Genomic DNA, 18,914 nt, shown 5'->3' on the forward strand with positions numbered 1-18,914 from the left:
TTTGCCTCTAACAGAGTCCAGGAGCAATCCATACAGTTATCCGACTTTCAGAACACCCACAAGTGACTGCTTGCATGGAACTAAGGTAGCAGTTTATCCAGCGACATACTAAGGGTGCCATAGCACCATGTTTGGGATTGTGCCGCCTCCTTCCTTCCTCCTGGCAACGGGTGAACCACCCATGGATTGGGAGACATGGGTGGTTTGGGATTGGGTGGTTTCATGGTAAGGAGGAGATTGTTGCTTATGCAACAAGAGCTTTGTGGGATGCGGAGAATAATTATGCTGTGATAGAGTGGGAGCTGTTGTCCTGTGTATGTGGGGAGCAGAGCATTTTAGGACTTTTCTGTGGGATGCTAAGTTCATCAATAAGACAGACCACAAGCTACTGGTATGTATGATGGCACCTGGTGGTGGACGTGCTATGTCTGCAAGGTGGGCCAGATTAGCCTCTAGATTGCAGAGTTTTCACTATTAGTTGGAGCTTGTGCATGAGAAAATCAGTGTGACTGCGGATTACATGTCCAGTTTACTGTACCAGTGAATTATCCTAATGAGGCAGATGAGAAAGATTGAGGGGGTAGCATTTACAATACGGGATACTAATTGAGTTGGTGTAAAGCAAACTATGATTCAAGAAGCTAAATAGTATGAGGAGATGGGGAAAGATGTTTAACTTGATGAGGTGATACTGTGTATTTTGCATGATTGGCCAGAGGAAACGAAGTTGTCTGGAGTATTGATGGGCTATTTCAAAATGCGGGAGAAATTGGCTGTGGAAAATGGTATTGTAGTGCTAGGGGACAAGTTTTTACCTTCTTTTAATTTGAGGAAAATAATCATGGATATGGCCGATGAAAGTCACATGGTAATTTCAAGCACTAGAAGGCGGGCCATGGAAAATTTCTGGTGGCCAGAGATAAATGTTTTTGTTTAACACCAGATAAGTATGTGTGAAGATTATGCTTCTAGTGATAAATCTGCTAAAGCAATGTCTTCTGATTGGCAGTCCATTGAGTTTCCAGAAGCACCATGGCGGAAATTAGGTTTACATATTTTTAGCCCATTTGCTATGTTACCTAGCCAGGAGGCATTTGGTATTGTGTTGGTGGATTACTACTCTAAATAGCCTGAGGTTAAGATGGTACATGAAGTTAATACGGAAAATGAGTGAGTTTTTGGATTACGTTTTTTGTAGAGAGGATATTCCCCAGATAGTGGTAACGAACAATGGTCCCCAATCTGCTAGTAAATATATGGAAAGTTATTTGGAGAACTATGGGGTGACACAAGTCATTTGCTGCGTTTCATCCAGAATTAAATGGTCAGGTGGAGAGACTCAACCGTGTGGTTAAAGAGGCTATTCAGCCATCTGTGAAGGGAGGGTTGAATTGGAGAAGTGTGTTGCAATCTGTGCTGTCGTATAGGACTTCTCCTAATTCTGTGACTTCCGTGAGTCCTTTTGAATTATTGAGGGGGTGTACACAGAGTGCAAGGCTAGTACCCTGGGGGTTGAAGAACAAACAGAACACGGTAGGTGAAACTGCTGAAGTGGATTTTAAAGGGATTAGACGCAGGGTGGAGGAGTACAAATTTAGAATTGAGACACGATTTAAGGAGAAGGAATAGTGCTGCGAGCAAGCAGGTCGTGAAGGTTAGTGACATGGTCTGAATCAAGAAAGGAACAGTGGATGGTAAGGGTTGTGCTAGTTGGTCAGATCCCACACAAGTCAGTGAGGTTTTCAGGAATGCTGTGCGAACAGACAGGTGGTGTCTGAAATCTCAACAGGGTACAGTTTACTAAAGGTAGGAAGGCATGTTCTGATAAACTTAGGAGCAACGTTGTCTTGGATGTGATGGAACAGGAGTTTGCTAAAAATACAGGAGCTAACGAGGCGACTATTCCTAGTGGTGGTGACATTGTCAAGGATGCTTCTAGGTGTGTAAGGTCACAGGGTCACCCCAAAAATTCCAGAACTATGTTTTATCGTTAAAAAACATGTAAAGGGGGAAGGTGTGTTGCATGCGTAAGCGAGACATTATATGACGCTCATGCAGCGTTGTTAATATTTGTATTATACTGTAATGTATGGGATAGACAAGAGCATGACACGCACATGTAATGCTCGTGCCTATTTCAGAAGATTCCTTCATTGTGGAGCAAGCCTGTTGCTCTTGGAAGGCAAGAATATATTCAAGTTGGGGTGGGAAGATAGATATATATGTAAGGGCTGGCAGTTTGGATCATCGCTCATCTGGTCTTGCTCGTCTTAACATGCCATCTGTGAAGTAAATTTGGATATCCGTGACGGAACTCATATCCTGGTCTGGAGTCTTTATTTCTTAACATGTGCCCTTCCACTCTTCCTACAGTAACCCTAGGAGGCTCAAATCGCAACATTTCAGTTGTAAAAAGTGCTTTCAACAGACCTGCAGTTGGAGACTTAGGACAGTTCTCTTTTGAAACTACTAGGATGATACGCTTCATGCTTTCATCTACACAGTGCAGGTCTATTGGCCAAGGGGCTGTGGAAAGAGAACCAATGAATGCAAGATCTTGGATGAATGCCTGTTGCGCTCATAGCCTAGAATGAGGGATTCTCAAACTCCTTGAAAGGAAAGGCACTACGGTTTGGGTCTAAACACGACCACTACAGTTCCTTTGCATGGCCTTAACATAGTGACGACCATAAAACTGCAAACACAAACTATAAGTTTGCTGGAATGTACTATCGTTCTAGTTCACCCTGATATTTTAGCTGTTGTCTGAAAGGTTACTGCAAAGTCCCATTTGGTCAGGTCAGTTTTCTGATGTTTACTATTGGGTGGTTTGTTGCAGCATAGGGCAACATCTCCCCAATGTAAAACACAGAAATGGCAGACTAAGCAATAGGTACAAGATCCCAAAAACAGAAACATGCAGCAAAAACAAAGACCAGTTGTTCATCTAGATGTACTTTTCCAGCAGCTAAGATTTCACTTTCTTCTCAAATGTTCTCAATGCCTGACTGTAACATCAGTGACATTTTTTGGCAGGCAGGGTTTCCCAGGCTGGATTGCAGCCTATAGTTTGGTGGTGGTCTAAGCTTGGAGATATTAGCAAGGGCACAGGAGGGGGTAGGGTGAGCCATTGTCATACTTTCGAGGACATGAAATTTCAAATATCCATCACTGATAGACCACTAGTCATGCCCACACAACAGGGTGATGCTGTGAGGATAACTGAGCAACATGAATATGCAGAACCACTTTCAAAGTAAAGAGTACACTACTAGACCACCCGGTGAACCCAGAGATCCTAGTCCTTGGAGGCTCGATAAATAAACAAAGGTTAGATTCCTATTAGCCTCAACCTATAACTATACCTATCCCTACTAGACCACCAGAGAAATGTTATCACCAATTAACAGGACCTTCAGCGCAATCACAAGGCCAAGTCCTGTTGCGGAATCTTGGAGAGCACCGTAGCCTAATCTTTGAAACATACATCCTCTTATACACATGTTACAAGAACCAATGAAAGGGATGATTAAACATTTTAGATAAGTTGAATCAAGTTAAACAGAGCTTAAAGAAATTCAGCTAGGAGAACAGGAGGGTGTGCTAGTTAGAAAAAAGACTGGTAGGACATAGAAGAGCAATGGATGTCGAGAAGATGGTTATCATGGCTTCATTTGGTTCATGACTAGAGCCCCTTCTAGGGGTGTCAAGCGTCATTACCTAGGTGGCCTATGCATACAAAAGAACTGGCTTCAGAAGTGTCACAGGTAGCATACATCAGGGATTCCACCCTGTGCTGAGGAGGTGGGAGCGTGCATAAAGCAAGGTCAACCGCATACACACGGGAGCAAAGGAGAGGTAAGCGTAATAGGTTAGACATCAAAGCAGACTAGAGGGACTAATGTAAACCAAGAAAGAGCACAGAAGGAGTAGGAGACAGGGAGGCCCAAAGGGGTAGAATAAGGAGAAGTAGTAGCATTGCAGGAAGCCTGGTCTAAATTAGACTTAGGAAGATGGAAGGTATTTTGGAGCTATGGGCATTGGTAAGGACAAGCTGATGAAGCAAGCACTGTAATACAGTGAATGATATGAAGAAGAAAAGAGAAGGGCAAAACTATTAACAGATATGAAAGAGAAGCCAGTGAGTACAGGAAAAAGAAGTTAAAAGAAGCAAAACAGAGGAAACTTTGAAGCTATATTAAGTGAAATTGTGCAGAGATCAAGAATAAAAGCTAGGTTAAGATAAGCAGATGAGGCAACTACAACAAAGGGAGTAACAGAAGGGAGACAACAATATGTAGTAAGAAAGAATAGAAAGATTATTGAAAGAAAGAGAAGAGACAGAAGATGGTATGCGAGGGAAGGAGTAATTCACACAGACCGAAGAGTAGAAGTGAGGTTAGGCATGGGAAGAGTTAAGAGGAAAGGAGAGACTTTCAATACATTGTTGGGAGTGTTGGCATAGGAAAATGAAAGAAAGGCAAAAATTACAATTGGTTGAAGGAGAAGAGAAATAAGAGGCAGACATACTGGGTAGAGCTCTCCCACAGCAGATGAGAATGATGCAGAATTGAATGTGCAATACAATTCAAATTACTTTATTCGGATACTTGATAAAGATTACCATAAAAGCACAGATCATAATTTATACAATTTAAAAATATTGAAAAACATTTTTTAAGCACGATCGTATCATATCACAATCTCAAAACAATTTTTAAAAAGGCAGTAATCAAGGCAATTATAAATTCACTATCCAGGAATTGTAATGCCAGGTATGCAGGGCGGCATTGCCTCAATCCTAGTTTTTTAGGCACTGGTACAATCCATCTTTTTCTAGGGCTAAGATAAAATTTGCAGAAAAACAAAATGTGTATGGAGGATTGTGCGGAAAGATCGTCGCACGGGTATTTACATAATGTTCTGGACCAGTCACTAAGTTCTGGGAAACTTAGCGACCTGAATATTATATTTAGCCGGAAGCGTGTTAACAAAAATCTATCGTAGTCGCTGGTGACCATCAGGATATATGGCTGGATGTGCTCAAAGGCCAGAGTGAGATGAAGGGATTGAACCATGGATGTATCCATTTCAATCAGGATTCTCTTTTCACTCAAACATCTCATACAACCAGACTTTAGGTCCTTTCTAGACACATTGCATAGGGTGTGGGGGATCATTGTAATATTCCTGATGGCCTACCTGGCCTAAGAATAATTTAACATATTCTAACCATCTCATCCTTTTTACTCCATCGAATACAAAAAGAGACGGAGACTGCTGAGAGTCAAGCTGAATATGCTAAATTAGAGTGCAACCAGCCAGAAGAGATTCCATAGTGTAGGGGAGACACAACCTGATGTCCAATGCACACTGAGGCCCAAAGTGTAGAGTAGACTACAGGGCTTAACGGCATGTTCCGGACCTTGGGATTTCATCCTGCTGCAAAGGCAATAAGTGGCTCACTGGAGATTGCGCTGTTGCGAGTCTTGGTACTGAGTGATTTAAATCTTGGTCACTACACTTGTTCTTTTCCTCTATGAGGGATACTGTGTGGGATCAGGAGGTTCCAATGTTTTTTGCACTATTGGGGATGTTTCCTGAATTATACCAGTATGCTTTTGAGAATCAAGGGAGATGTTTGCTCACTCCCTACTGTTTTGCTCTACACAAAAGTGAAAAATTAACAGCAGGACCTTACTTCACTTGGAGAACCGTGCGTTCTGATGTACACGGTTAATAGCAATAAGACACCTGCATGAATAACTGTGTCATAAAATACAAAGTCTCAGAAGCTGTTTAAATTACCAAGTTGTAAGACAAAGTAATGGAAATTCAAGTGACTGTCAACTACCTTGTTTTCCAAAAATGGCTTCTGGTAAGCCATACCTCCTTATTCTCAAATTCGACCCAACAACATAAATATGGTATGTTATGTTAGGCGTGCTTATATAGCGCATGGCTACCCCAGCAACAGGGCGTCCCAGCGCTCGCGGACAAAAACCAGGAGGGTGGGACAAGGCAGAAAAGGACAGACTCGTATAGTTGCTTTCAGGAGCGCGGCAAGCGCATACACCTAGCTATACAGATTCAAACAGCCAGGTTTTAATCTATTTTCGAAAAGACCAATGATCTTGTGTGCTACGCGCCTAGAGTGGAATAGAATTCCATAGGGCAGGGGCCAAAGACCTAAACGAGCGGCCTCCCGCTCTGCTCCTACACACCCTTGGGGTGCACGCCAAATGCAGATCTGCGGAGAGCAATGCTCGTGTTGGAACATAGAAAGTACAGAGTCCCTGCAGTATCTGGGGGCCCTGGCCGTGTAGGATCTTATGGGTAGTACAGAGAGTTTTAAACTGAATTCTCTGTTTCATAGGCAGCCAGTGTAGGCGGTGCAGGAGATGGGAGGTGTGACAGTATTTAGGGAGGGCAAAAAGAATGCAGGCATAAAGGAATAAGCGCAGGCAAAGCCAATAGATTGCACCTTCATAATGCTAAACTAATGGAGTTGCCAATGCTTTTTTGTCAAGCTTTGCTGGAAGAAGATAAAAAATAAAATACTGGTGGAAAAAGCAACACCTATCTTCAGGTACCTCGAAACTGAATACTGAATTCAGTATGTTTAATCTTTAAGAAGGCACTGTTTATTTTCCAAATTTCACATAGGAAACTTTGAACAGAATTTAATAAGTGTATTGCACGCCATTCAGCTTAAAAAAACCATAGAGGATTAGCAGCAGGTAATGGAGATTGTGAGGTCTCAGAATTTGAACAAAAATTCTTGCCATTTATTTTTCACATGCTCATGAATTGGCACAAATGTCCCATGCAGTAGCTCAAGAGGGGCAGTTAACAGGCCTCTGGGAGAAAATAAATGTATTTACAGTCACGCACACCAGCTGAGTGCAGCAGCCTGGCTCTCCCCAGTGCCATAAATGCTGCCAGCGTGTGCCATATTCCTAGGCTCTGATGTGACAGAAAGAAGAAAAGAAAAACACATTTTTTAAGTCTATTTAGTCAATCCTTGGAAAATATACCTGTTACTGTTGTCTTCTGGAAGATCTGGGAGGCTTAAAAGGCAACAGTAATGGAGAGTGGCTGGGGCAGGGATGTAAGGGGTGAAGCAGCATAGCAGGAAGAAAACAAGAGAATTCACACTTTAATGGAGTGCTCCGGGAAAAGGAAAAAGTAGTTTCCTCATTTGAGCCGTGGAAGGATACAAGTCCTCTAATCAAAAGGAAGGTGAATAAGCTATGCTCCAGGGGCGGGACAAACAGGAGAAAAAGCCATCAAATACAAATCAAGCAAATGAGAGAGAGACCGGAAAACCACAATTGGCTGACACAAAACCCAAACACGTATCAGTATTCTACACAATAGGTTTTTGACAGATATCACCTAACAGTTGGCTGTAAATGAGAAACTAAAAAAATTTATATTTTAATTAAGTGTTAAGGTGAACGAAAAAACTAGCTTAATTCTTGAACAATAATCACATTCACTAGCCAACGGGAGGAAGGGCCTACCAGCCCCCAGAGCTGCACAACACACAAGGGAACAGGCGGCCGAAGACTACAGATCCTGTTGAATGAGTAAGAAGAGACCCCAGGTGCACATACATGCACGCCTCCATGCATGCACCTGGGGCCAGAGGGGGGTGCAGGGGGCAGTGAAGAGAGACAGGTTATCAACAGTGCACTCATTAGCAATTTGGGCACCACCTGTGGCTTGCAGGCAATTGGTCTGCCACAAGAGGGGTGGGGGTGCTGAGCTCCTCTGAGAGAACAAATAGCTGCTTTTTTGCTTTTCAGCACGCCCCTTCAGTACAGTGTCTCCTTCCCCTGAACTGTTCACTGAGTTATTACAGGGATTTCAAGCAATTACTGTGAAAAGAGGATCCACATCAAAATAGGTTTGTGAAATGACTTTTCTTTAAAGGAAAACAATTGAAATATATTTGCCTTACTCAATAACACAACCATTAGATGTCCGCTTTTGTTTGGTCTGTTGTATGAATTTACAAACAGATTCTACAATAATAAATTTTTGGAGTGTGTTGGTTAAAATTATTGCAGGTCTGGTAAAAAAGAAATGTGCCTGGAAAAAAAATCAATTTAAAAAAAAAAAAAAATCAGAAAGATTGAAGGCTTTTCAACGGCAGCTAAGATACAGTTTTAAGAAAAGTCAACTATGATTATCATATAGGCTGCAAATAAAAAAAAGTTTGTATATTAGTTTTGTTCTTGTGATAATTTAGGGTTAACCTATAAAAATGGTAGGGACTGAGCAAGTATGTATGAGTAGTTATTTGTAGAGTGAAAACCTAACTCAAGAGCAACTGAGCTGCTGAACAGGAGGTATTAGTGGACTATTTCATTTTTTATATAGATGCCTTGTATAAACCAGAAGGTCTTAACCTTTTGACTTCTGTGGACACCCTATGACTCTTTACTGGAATCCAGGGACCCCACTGAGTCACTACTGGAAGCCGGAAACCCACAGCATAAGTAATTTCTGAATTTTGAAACTCAAAGCAATGCACAAAAATATTAAAACAAATATACAAGCATTGAAATATTCTGTTTTGTTAATCCAATATAGAAAGGGGCTTCAACAAATCTATTTTGCATCTTTACATGTATATACTTTCACTTTAATTGATTTATTTTAATAGTATTTAATCTTCTAAATTAGCCACGGACCCCCATCACCAGAGTAGGCCTCGCGTACCCCAAGGGGCATTCAGATTACAGGTTAAGAATCACTGGTGTAAGCGCTACAAGTAACAGGTGTTACGGTTACTGGAATAAGGTGGACGGCTTGTAGGGATTTAATTCATCACACTTCTTTGTCATCAAGGATGGTATCACACTACGTCAAACAGAGTATCACCTCAAAGTAACCCTAACCGCAAATACAATCTTATACTACTTTCTTGGCTGTCTCGTGGCGTCAATCAATTTTTTAAGGATATATTGAACTCAACTGTGATCGAGGTACCTAGTGCTGCCCCAAGTCTAATATCTCCCTTTGATCTGAAAAAAGCCAGGAAACAATTCACAAGAGGATGGTCTTTAATACAAGTGTAGAGGAGGAGGATAAAGAGATTAGGTGGGTTTTGTTGCTCTACAGATGTTTTGGTAATAGCAGGGTGTTCACTGCAGGCTTCGGGAGCTGAGGCACGTACACAAACTTAAAAGCGGTTTTAATAAGTTACTAGGTGCCTGACTAAATATTAAGTTGGCACAACTTTTTTCAAATGTGGAGGAGATAGATTCAAGAGAGTGCTGCCGTGACAGAGTGAAGGTCACACTTAGTCAATCATTACAAATAAAATTAAGAAAGAAGTGTTTCAGTATTATTTGCTTGGTGTGAACCAAAAAGATTCATTACATTTTTTAAAGTAAATTCTACTTGCCCACTGGCAAGTTAATTTTTAATAGTAGATACTTTATGAAAACCTGAATGCTTAGGGGCTTTGATATTGAAATATTTGAGGCAGCAGGAAGTGGCCTTCAAAAACGTTAGTAAATAATTATTTAAGAGTATTTAAAGAGTTTGAAATGCACATGGTAAAAATGTCTATTTGGGCATCTTATTTACTGACTTAGTCCAGTTTTCGTAAAAGATTCTTGGGAATTTATATTCTGTAAGAATGTTAGGCAAGGACATATGCCAATAATATTACTCATTAAAACAAGCACATTCTAAATAACTGCATAACTGTCACTGGTTGAAAATGTGTACCCCTACTCTTAAGTCTATCATCCACAACCCCCTCCTTTGCTTATGCATAGGAGATCTATCTTCATTAGGAGAAGGGACTTTAAGCACAACCCACTACGGTAAAAACAATAGGGAAGCCAGGGAGCAATTCTTTGTATCATGTTAAAATGTAATGAGCTTATGGCAAGCATGTTGCTTTAAGAAAGGAGGGGCCTATGGAGTATAATACACAAGTGACTACTATGAGTAATTTAGTCTAAATCACGCCTTCTAAGATGTGGGTTAGAATCTTAAGCATACAGAATAAGGGTCTGGGGCAGCTTTTGGAGAAGGCTTCAGTCAGAAATATTAAGCATGATTGACAGGATAGTCTGGCCAAATAGAGCACCAACACCAGAGCCGGAATCCAAGGCACCTGCTTTACTGAAGGTGTGTGGAATAACTCCAGAGGATGTTTTAATACTTAATTTTTATAGAAACTAGGCTTAAAATTTCAATGAATATTCAGGGTGGTTATGCTCACAGTACACAGAAATTACTCTGGAATGGAAGGCAGCGCCAAAGGGAAATTGAGGCTGTGAAAGTCTCATTCTTCGGGTAAAGCAGAGGACCCACGGAAGAACAAGGAAACATTGAATGAAAAATTTGCCAACAAAATCTCCTGCTTAAAATAAAAGTCTAACACGACTATGTATTAGACATACTTTTCTATGAAATGTATATTTTAGAACAGTATGCATTGTTTCTAAGCTGATCATGCATGTTGAACTTTACCCATCAAGGGGATTTAACAGTCACTTAAAAGGTAGGCTCCCACTCAATAAGTGTAATGTCATGGTCTCAGGTGGCTGCTGATCCAGTACTGACAGAACCATATTCAAATGCCAAGCCCTACGAGTGTCTCCATCCTGAGAGATACAAGGAGGTTTAAACAGGGCGGAGTGTCTTACCAAAAAAGGGTCAAGGTGCAGAGATTACTCTAACAAACTGAGTTCATTTACTTACAACGTCGAATGAACGGGCTTCTCAGGGATACTTGAGTAGAGGCATGTAGTAGATTGAATATGCTACTTACCAGTATGCATCTGTTCTTGGCATGTAGGGCTGCTAACATTCATATCTTAGCATTAGATCGCCGCCTAGTGTTGGGCTCGGATGATTGCACATTGTTGTCCTGGAAGAGTCTTCGAAGTATCCTGAGATAGGTGGCTCCTCCCCTGGACTACAGTGCGCATGGGCATCGGCTCCATCCCCAGATTGTTTTTCGCCATTGTGGCAGAAGATGGAGTGAAAGTGTAAAGGATGTCCATGCTAATGAATAAATACAATAGTATATCTGCAGCTGCGACAGGCACCGGGGAGGAGGGCGGGCGATATGAATGTTAGCAGCCCTACATGCCAAGAACAGATGCATACTGGTAAGTAGCATATTCAGTTCGAGGCATGTGGGCTGCTAAATTCATATCTTAGCATAGAATACATAGCAGTCCCTCCATCAGCGGCGGTTGCCCGTGCCAGCTGCAGAAACCTGAAAAAGTGTTTTGAGAACAGCCTGTCCTACAGCAGCTTGCTGTTTGGAATGCACATCAACACAGTAGTGTTTTGTGAAGGTGTGTGGTGTGACCCACGTGGCTGCTCTGCAAATGTCCTCCAAAGGAATGTTCCCCAGGAAAGCCATGGATGCCCCCAGTTTGCGTGTGGAGTGCGCCCTGGGGGGTATTGTTAAAGTGCGCTTCGCTTTCTGATAACATATCTGGATGCACTTAACAATCCACCTGGCTATCCCTGCCTTGGAGATTGGGTTGCCTTTGTGTTGTGGTGCGAAGGCAACAAAGAGTTGCTTTGTCTTTCGAAAGTGTTGTGTCCTGTCTATGTAGTACATCAACGCCCTTCGTACATCTAAGGTATGGAGCATCCTTTCCGCCACCGTTTGCGGGTTTTGAAAGAATGCTGGTAAGTCAATGGTCTGATTTAGATGAAACTGTGACACCACCTTAGGAAGGAATTTAGGGTTAGTGCGTAGCACTACCCTATTTGGGTGAATTTGAATGAATGGCTCTTGTATTGTGAGCGCTTGCAGCTCACTGACACGCCTCAGAGACGTAATAGCTATAAGAAAGGCCACTTTCCACGTAAGGAATTGGAGCTCACACGAGTGCAGTGGCTCAAATGGTGGTCCCATCAGTCTGGTGAGAACGACGTTGAGGTTCCACACCGGAGCTGGTGGTGTCCTTGGGGGAATGACTCTCTTCAGACCTTCAAGGAAGGCTTTAATGGCGGGCACTCTGAAGACAGAGAGGTGCTGCCTGTTCTGAAGATAAGCCGCTATGGCTGATAGATGTATCCTAATGGAAGTGTACGCCAGATTGCACTTGTAGAGATGTAACAGATAGCAGATGATGTTGGGGATAGATGCATCTAGTGGGTTGATGTCATTGGACGTACAGTAGATGACAAAACGCTTCCACTTAGCAGCATAGCATGCTCTAGTAGTTGGTTTCCTCGCCTCCTTGATGATACTCATGCATTCTGGAGGTAGGTTAAGGTATCCAAACTCTAGGACTTCAGGAGCCAGATCGCCAGGTTGAGCTGTTGTGGATCTGGATGCTGAATGTCTCCATGGTTCTGCGTCAAAAGACTGGGCGTGAGGCGCAGTCTTTGATGCGGCACCACTGAGAGTTCGAGGAACGTGGTGTACCAAGCCTGGCGTGCCCACGTTGGAGCAACCAGGATGAGAGTCATGGAGTGCTGCCTTAGCTTTCTTGCGACCAGCGGTATTAGAGGGGCTGGCGGAAAAGCGTACGCAAATTTGCCTGACCAGTTCATCCATATCGCATTCCCCTGCGACTGTGGGTGAGGGAACCTGGCGGCAAAGAGTCGGCATTTTGCGTTCTCCTTTGTGGCAAACAGGTCTATCTCCGGATGACCCCACTGCTGGAAGTACGGGTGGAGAACAGAAGGGTGTATCTCCCACTCGTGCATCTGATGGCTGTATCTGCTGAGCAGATCCGCCATCTGATTGTCCTTTCCTGGGAGGTGTTCTGCCATGAGGAAAATGTTCCTCTGAATGGCCCACTTCCACATGCTCTGAGCCAGATGAGACAGCTGTGGCGAGTGGGTGCCTCCCTGCTTTTGAATGTAGTACATCGCGGTCATGTTGTCCGTCCGGACTAGCACGACCTTGTTGCTCAGATGTACAATGAAGGACTTGAGCGCCATGAAGATTGCCATCAGTTCCAGATAGTTGATGTGCATCTTCTGTTGCTGCGTCGTCCATAGTCCCTGCACCGTGTAAGTGAGCACATGAGCTCCCCATCCCTGGAGAGATGCGTCCGTTGTCAGGACAATCTGCGGCACAGGCTCTTGGAACAGTCGGCCCTTGCAAAGGTTGTGTGGAGTCCACCAATGCAGAGAGTCGTATGCCCGACTGGTAACCAACACTAGGTCTGTCAATTGCCCACGAGCCTGTGTCCACTGATTCGCTAAGCACTCCTGGAGCGGGCGCATATGCAACCGTGCGTGAGGGACTATGAAGATGCAGGAGGCCATCATGCCTATCAACTGCATGAACACTCTCGCTGGCAGGGAGTGTCGTGGTCTGAATCGTTGGATCAGCGACTGAATGCTGTCGATTCTGACTTGGTTTGGCTGAGCCATGGCTGTCAGGGTGTTGATCGTAGCACCCAGGAACTGCCGGACATGTGCCGGCTGAAGATGCGATTTTGGGTAGTTCAGGGAGAAACCCAGATCGTGAAGCAGGCGAATTGTAGTCGACATGTCTGCGGCGCACTGTTGCTCTGACTTGGCTTGTACGAGCCAGTCGTCTAGGTAGGGGTAGACATGGATATTCTGCCTCCTGAGGTGCGCCGCCACTGTCGCTAGACACTTGGTGAACACCCTCGGGGCTGTTGTGACTCCGAAGGGTAGGACTTTGAACTGGTAGTGCCTGCCTTGAATAGTGAACCTGAGGTATTTCCTGTGTGACGGGTGTAGTGGAATGTGGAAATAAGCATCCTTGAGATCTAAGGTTGCTAAGAAGTCTCCCTGGTTTAGCAAGGGAAGAATCTGCTGCAGTGTAAGCATGTGGAAATGTTCCGATAGTATGTACAGGTTGAGGGGACGTAGATCGAGAATGGGCCTGAGAGAACCGTCCTTCTTTGGAATAAGGAAGTACAGGGAATATACCCCTGTGCCTTCCTCCCCCACCGGCACGAGCTCGATTGCGCCTTTTTGCAGCATCGCCACCACTTCCTGCTGCAATAAGTGCAAGTGCTCTGCGGACATAGGCCTTTGCCTTGGCGGGATGTTGGGTGGAGTGGATTTCAACTCTAGGCAATAACCATACTGGACTAGTTGTCGCACCCACCTGTCTGTGGTGATGTTTCTCCAGACGGGCAGGAACTGCTGCAGTCTCCCCCCGACAGGTGTTAGGTGGTCGGGGGGCAGTGACAGAGAGTCACTGTTTGCTTGGAGTAGAGGTGCGGGAGCTGTTGTTTCCTCTGCCGCGACCTCTGTTGCTGTTATTCCTGTAACCTCCCTTGTTCTGTTTAGTGAACGAGGATTGCGCCCCACCTTTGGAGAACTGGGATTGTTGACCCATTTGTCCTCTGGTGACGCCACGTGCACCTGAGCGACGAAAATTGCTGCCACTAAACTGTTGGGACTGTAGGGCCCCCATAGACTTAGCAGTTTCTGTGTCTTTCTTTATTTTCTCTAGGGTGGTGTCAACATCCGGACCAAACAGACTATCAGGATTGACTGGCTGGTTAAGAATTGTTGTCTGAATATCCTGCTTAAACCCTGAGATGCGGAGCCACGCTTGTCTTCTCAGCATAACGCTAGTGTTGATAGCCCTAGCAGCTGTGTCCGCAGCGTCAAGTGCACACTTGATGGCTGCGTTTGATATTAGCTTTCCTTCCTCAATAAGCATTTTGGTGCCTTCTTGGAACTGTGGGGGCAGGTGTTGTATAACCTGTTCTAGGGTGTCGTAGTGCGCCCTATCGTAACGCGCCAGGAGCGCCTGTGTATTGGCGATGCGCCAAAAGTTTGCTGCCTGTGCAGCTACTCTCTTGCCTCCTGCCTCCAGCACTTTGGACTCCTTATCCGGGGGAGGAGCTTCACCCGTTGTCTGGGAGTTGGCACGTTTCCTGGCATTGGCAACCACAAGAGAGTCCAGTGGCAATTGTCCCCGGATGTAGGCGGGGTCCGCAGGTGCAGGCCTGTACTTCTTTTCAATGCGAGGGTTGACCACTCTCGCCCTCGTAGGCTCCTTAAAAATGTCCCCAGCATGTTTGAGGACACCTTTCAGCATAGGAAGTGTTTTAACTGTCCTTTCAGATATTGCAAAGGTGTCGAAAAGGAAGTCTTCCTCAACCGGGTCGGCATGCATGTCCACATCATGATTGGCCGCCGCCCTTTCAATTAGTGCATGAAATCCTGCTGAGTCCTCAGTCGGGGATGCACATGCATTAAAGGTCTGCGGGTCTTGGCCCACACCTTGGGTGTTCTGGTCACCAGTGTCATCGTATGAATCCGGTTGTACATCAGGTTCATCGATAGGGAAATTGTACTGCTCATCCTCATCATACCCCTCACCCACAGAGTGTTCTGGGGAGGGAGTGGGGCTCCGTCTTGGAGGAGGCTGGATCGGTTCCGTGAGGCCTGAGGCGTCAAGGGGCACCCTCATTTTCTTCAGTGGGATGATGTAGGAGTCCACCGGCTCAGAAGTGATCTTCCTTTTATAGAGTGTCAGCTTGCCGGTGGCAGCATCGATGAACTGCTCTGAATCGTCTTCCGATTCGAGTACACGACGTGGAAGAGGGTCAGCCAGCGAGGAACCCTGTTTCGGAGCCGATTTCGTCGAAAACGCTTTCGGCGCCTCCTTAGGTGGCAAGAGAAAGAGGAGTTTTCCAGAAGGCTTTGCCGGAGTGTCCTTTTGCGGCTGCGGTGATGGCATCGGAGCCGATGGAGCAAAGGCTTTCTCCCTGATTCTCTGCAGTGACTCCGCAATGGGGGACGGTACACTGCCAGTGGGTTTCGTCGCCGACAAGGATGCTTTGAGCGGTCCCTCGGATCCGACTTCTTCGTGGGCCTTGTGCGTTTTGGGCGCGGAAACCGTCTTCGGCACCTCCGATTCTTGAGGCCGGGGCGCAGACTTCTTGTGCGTAGCCTCTTTGGAGCCGACCTTGGCGGGCTTGGACGGCGCCGTAGCCGCTGATCCGTGCCAACCATCTTTCTTGGAGGCCCCTTCCTCGGGCGTCGGTTTCGATTTTGGAGCATCGGAATCGACAGACTTCCTCGGCTTCTGCGGACCGGAGGTCGACGGAGCCGATGGGGTGACGGGCACCGATTTCTTCACTGGCACGGCAGCCATCTTAGGGACACTCGAGTCCTTAGGTTTCAGTTTCGATTTCGGGTCGGCCATTTTGGGTGTTGACGACCCCGATGGTTTCAGTTTCGGTTTCGAAACAGCGTGCCCAGCAAGTGAGTCCGTAGCCGGGCCTGAAGGCGGGGCTGTGGCTTGCGGCAACGGGTCCTGGGTAAGGCCGACAGGCGATCCCGTGTCCCGGTCGGCATCTTCGTAACCTTCAGGGCAGAGCTCGTCCCCCGAGCTGTCTGCCGCGGCCCCATAAATCTCATCGTCGTCTCCTACCTCTTCGACGTATTCGAGGACTTGACCCGCGACTCCGTCGTCGTCTCCCGGATCCGCCTCGACCTCCGTCTGTGATGGGGAGATTTGTAGATGGTGACCCTGGACCTCTTCTTCCTGGTCGCCGAAGATGTTCTCCGGATCCGGGGCCGCTTGCCTAGCTTCCAAGCGCACCGCGCGCCGAAGCTTGAGAGTTTTCTTGGAGCGGAACTGTGCACAGGCCTTGCACTTCCCGTCGTCGTGGTCCGGCGAAAGGCACTTGTTACACACGGGGTGTAGATCGATGTGTGGGTACTTGGACCCACAGAGCGGGCAGTACTTAAACGGGCTCCGCTCCATGTCCGTAAAGGCTTGCAGTCGTGTCGCGATGAGAAGGCCTCAAAGTTTAGAGAGCGAAGAAAACTCCGCTTATTCCGGCTCCAAGAGACGGAAGACTCGAGACCGTGCGCAGACAATACCGACGCAAGAAAATCGAGGCCTTTTGGCCGCTAAAAGGTAGTTTTACTTGGTTCCGACAGTAAGACGTCGAGACCACATCCGAACCCAATGGCGGAAAAAAACAATCTGGGGATGGAGCCGATGCCCATGCGCACTGTAGTCCAGGGGAGGAGCCACCTATCTCAGGATACTTCGAAGACTCTTCCAGGACAACAATGTGCAATCATCTGAGCCCAACACTAGGCGGCGATCTAATGCTAAGATATGAATTTAGCAGCCCACATGCCTCGAACACAGGAGAACCCCTAGGCAGGCGCAGGCTCAAGGTAATTCTAAAGCTCCACCCTTCAATATGATGCACACGTTTCTTCACGGTTTATTCAAAGCATCTCAAAGCCTTGGCTCTTGTTCATAATACCTCTTCCAGCACTGACACTAATTGTGTGATAGGTCTACATAACATATGATTTTATCTCCTGAAGGTCTGCAGCTTAAAAACTGCTGGAAAGCAATCTAACTCCCCATTGAATTTATTTTGCTTTATGCTTTAAAGCACATTTCCCAGAACCTTTCGCTATCGAAAACCACATTACAATCATATAAGGATTTAAGAAACCTCTTTTTCAGATCTAGCTGATTTTAGTTTCTAAATGGTCTCAAGAACCTTACTTTCACAGTACTTAAATTAACATTAACATCAATTTGCTAGAACAAGAACAGCTACCCTATCCACACAATCATGAATGAATTGAGAGCACTTATGTTGTTATTCACAAGACCTCACCTGCAATGGCGCAACTAGACCCGAACTTCGGGGTGGGAGGCAGTGTAGGGAGGGGAGTGCCAACACTCCCAGCCAGGGCTGGCCCTAGCACTGGTCGCACCCAGTGAAGTCCTTTTAGCCCTATGGGCGTTGCACGCCTGCTCACCAGTTCCCATTACCGCACAGAACTAGGTCCACCAAAATAGTTGCGCAATGCATCAGATGTTTTTCTATGTACGTCAGCAAAATGCCCAGCAGTCTATTCAGAACTCATTATCAGCACCTTTTATTTTATTATTTTTAATTCAATAACTGTATTTAGCTTGTCCACATGTTCATTTATTATTTTTGAGATATGTTCATTTTCTACTAAAACTGAAGCAGATCACAATGCTGTACGGAGTCATGACAACAGCCAAGAAGATCACTGGGCAAAGTGCACTTATAGGAGACAGTGGCAAAAGTCTCCAAGAAAACAAATTTCAAACTAATACTAGTACATTTTGCATATTCTGCACCCATAATGCCTCAAAAGATGGATGCAATCACTTCAGAATAAAGTGCCATACGCAATGGTGAAGCAGACCTTTATATGCATAAATAGGTTAACCCCTTCCACGCTCATGACGAGCTGGGCTCGTCATGAGGTAGCCTCCTCGTACGCTCATGACGAGCCCAGCTCGTCACGTAACATGCGGTTCCGCAAATCTCAGCGTGCGAGCGGAATTCCGCCCGCACGCATGCGGTTAATAGTATCTAGACTAGTATGGGAATAAGAATATACCAATATAAAATACCAGACGTGTGTAGACTGGGTGCAATCCAAGGATAAAGAAAAGCAGGGATCCATATTTATAAATATGGACAACGTGCACTGTATGAGGTTATCTCAGGACTCATGTACTACCGCAAAGCTGATCAGCACACGCAGACTTTCTGAACCTATATGTAGAATACGGCTTTATTGTATGAATCTTGCTCAAAAACTGCTGTGAAGCGTCCGATACCCCAGGTCAGGCTAGCACTATATAAAACTCCTTAATAAATAAAATAAATAAACAGAGCACTGATCTTAAAAAATACATAGCATAGGCGAGTCCTATAACCGGGGCCACTAGAATTATGAAATTGTGCGTCCACTGCATTTTTTCACATAATAATGGCTTTGCCTCATCTGCCACAATCTATAATCTGCTGATTTTATTTATTTTTAGGTCTCACCTATTCTATCCCGTTAGGGATTAAATAGGCGAGATTATAGTAAGCGGTTCAAAAAGTCTACCAAACTACGGATCGCGTACCGTTTACGTGAGGCAGGCGCCTGCACATCATCGCCAG

General features: G+C 45.2%; 1 protein-coding gene across 4 annotated transcripts in view; it reads right to left on the reverse strand.

Annotated features, from left to right (window-relative positions):
• APP (amyloid beta precursor protein) overlaps nt 1–18,914 on the reverse strand; it is a 493,123-nt gene that overhangs the window by 236,850 nt on the left and 237,359 nt on the right. The gene's annotated exons all lie outside the window — the stretch shown is intronic.

The sequence above is a fragment of the Lissotriton helveticus genome, chromosome 8, assembly GCF_964261635.1.
Source record: "Lissotriton helveticus chromosome 8, aLisHel1.1, whole genome shotgun sequence".
Classification (NCBI taxonomy): Eukaryota; Metazoa; Chordata; class Amphibia; order Caudata; family Salamandridae; genus Lissotriton; species Lissotriton helveticus.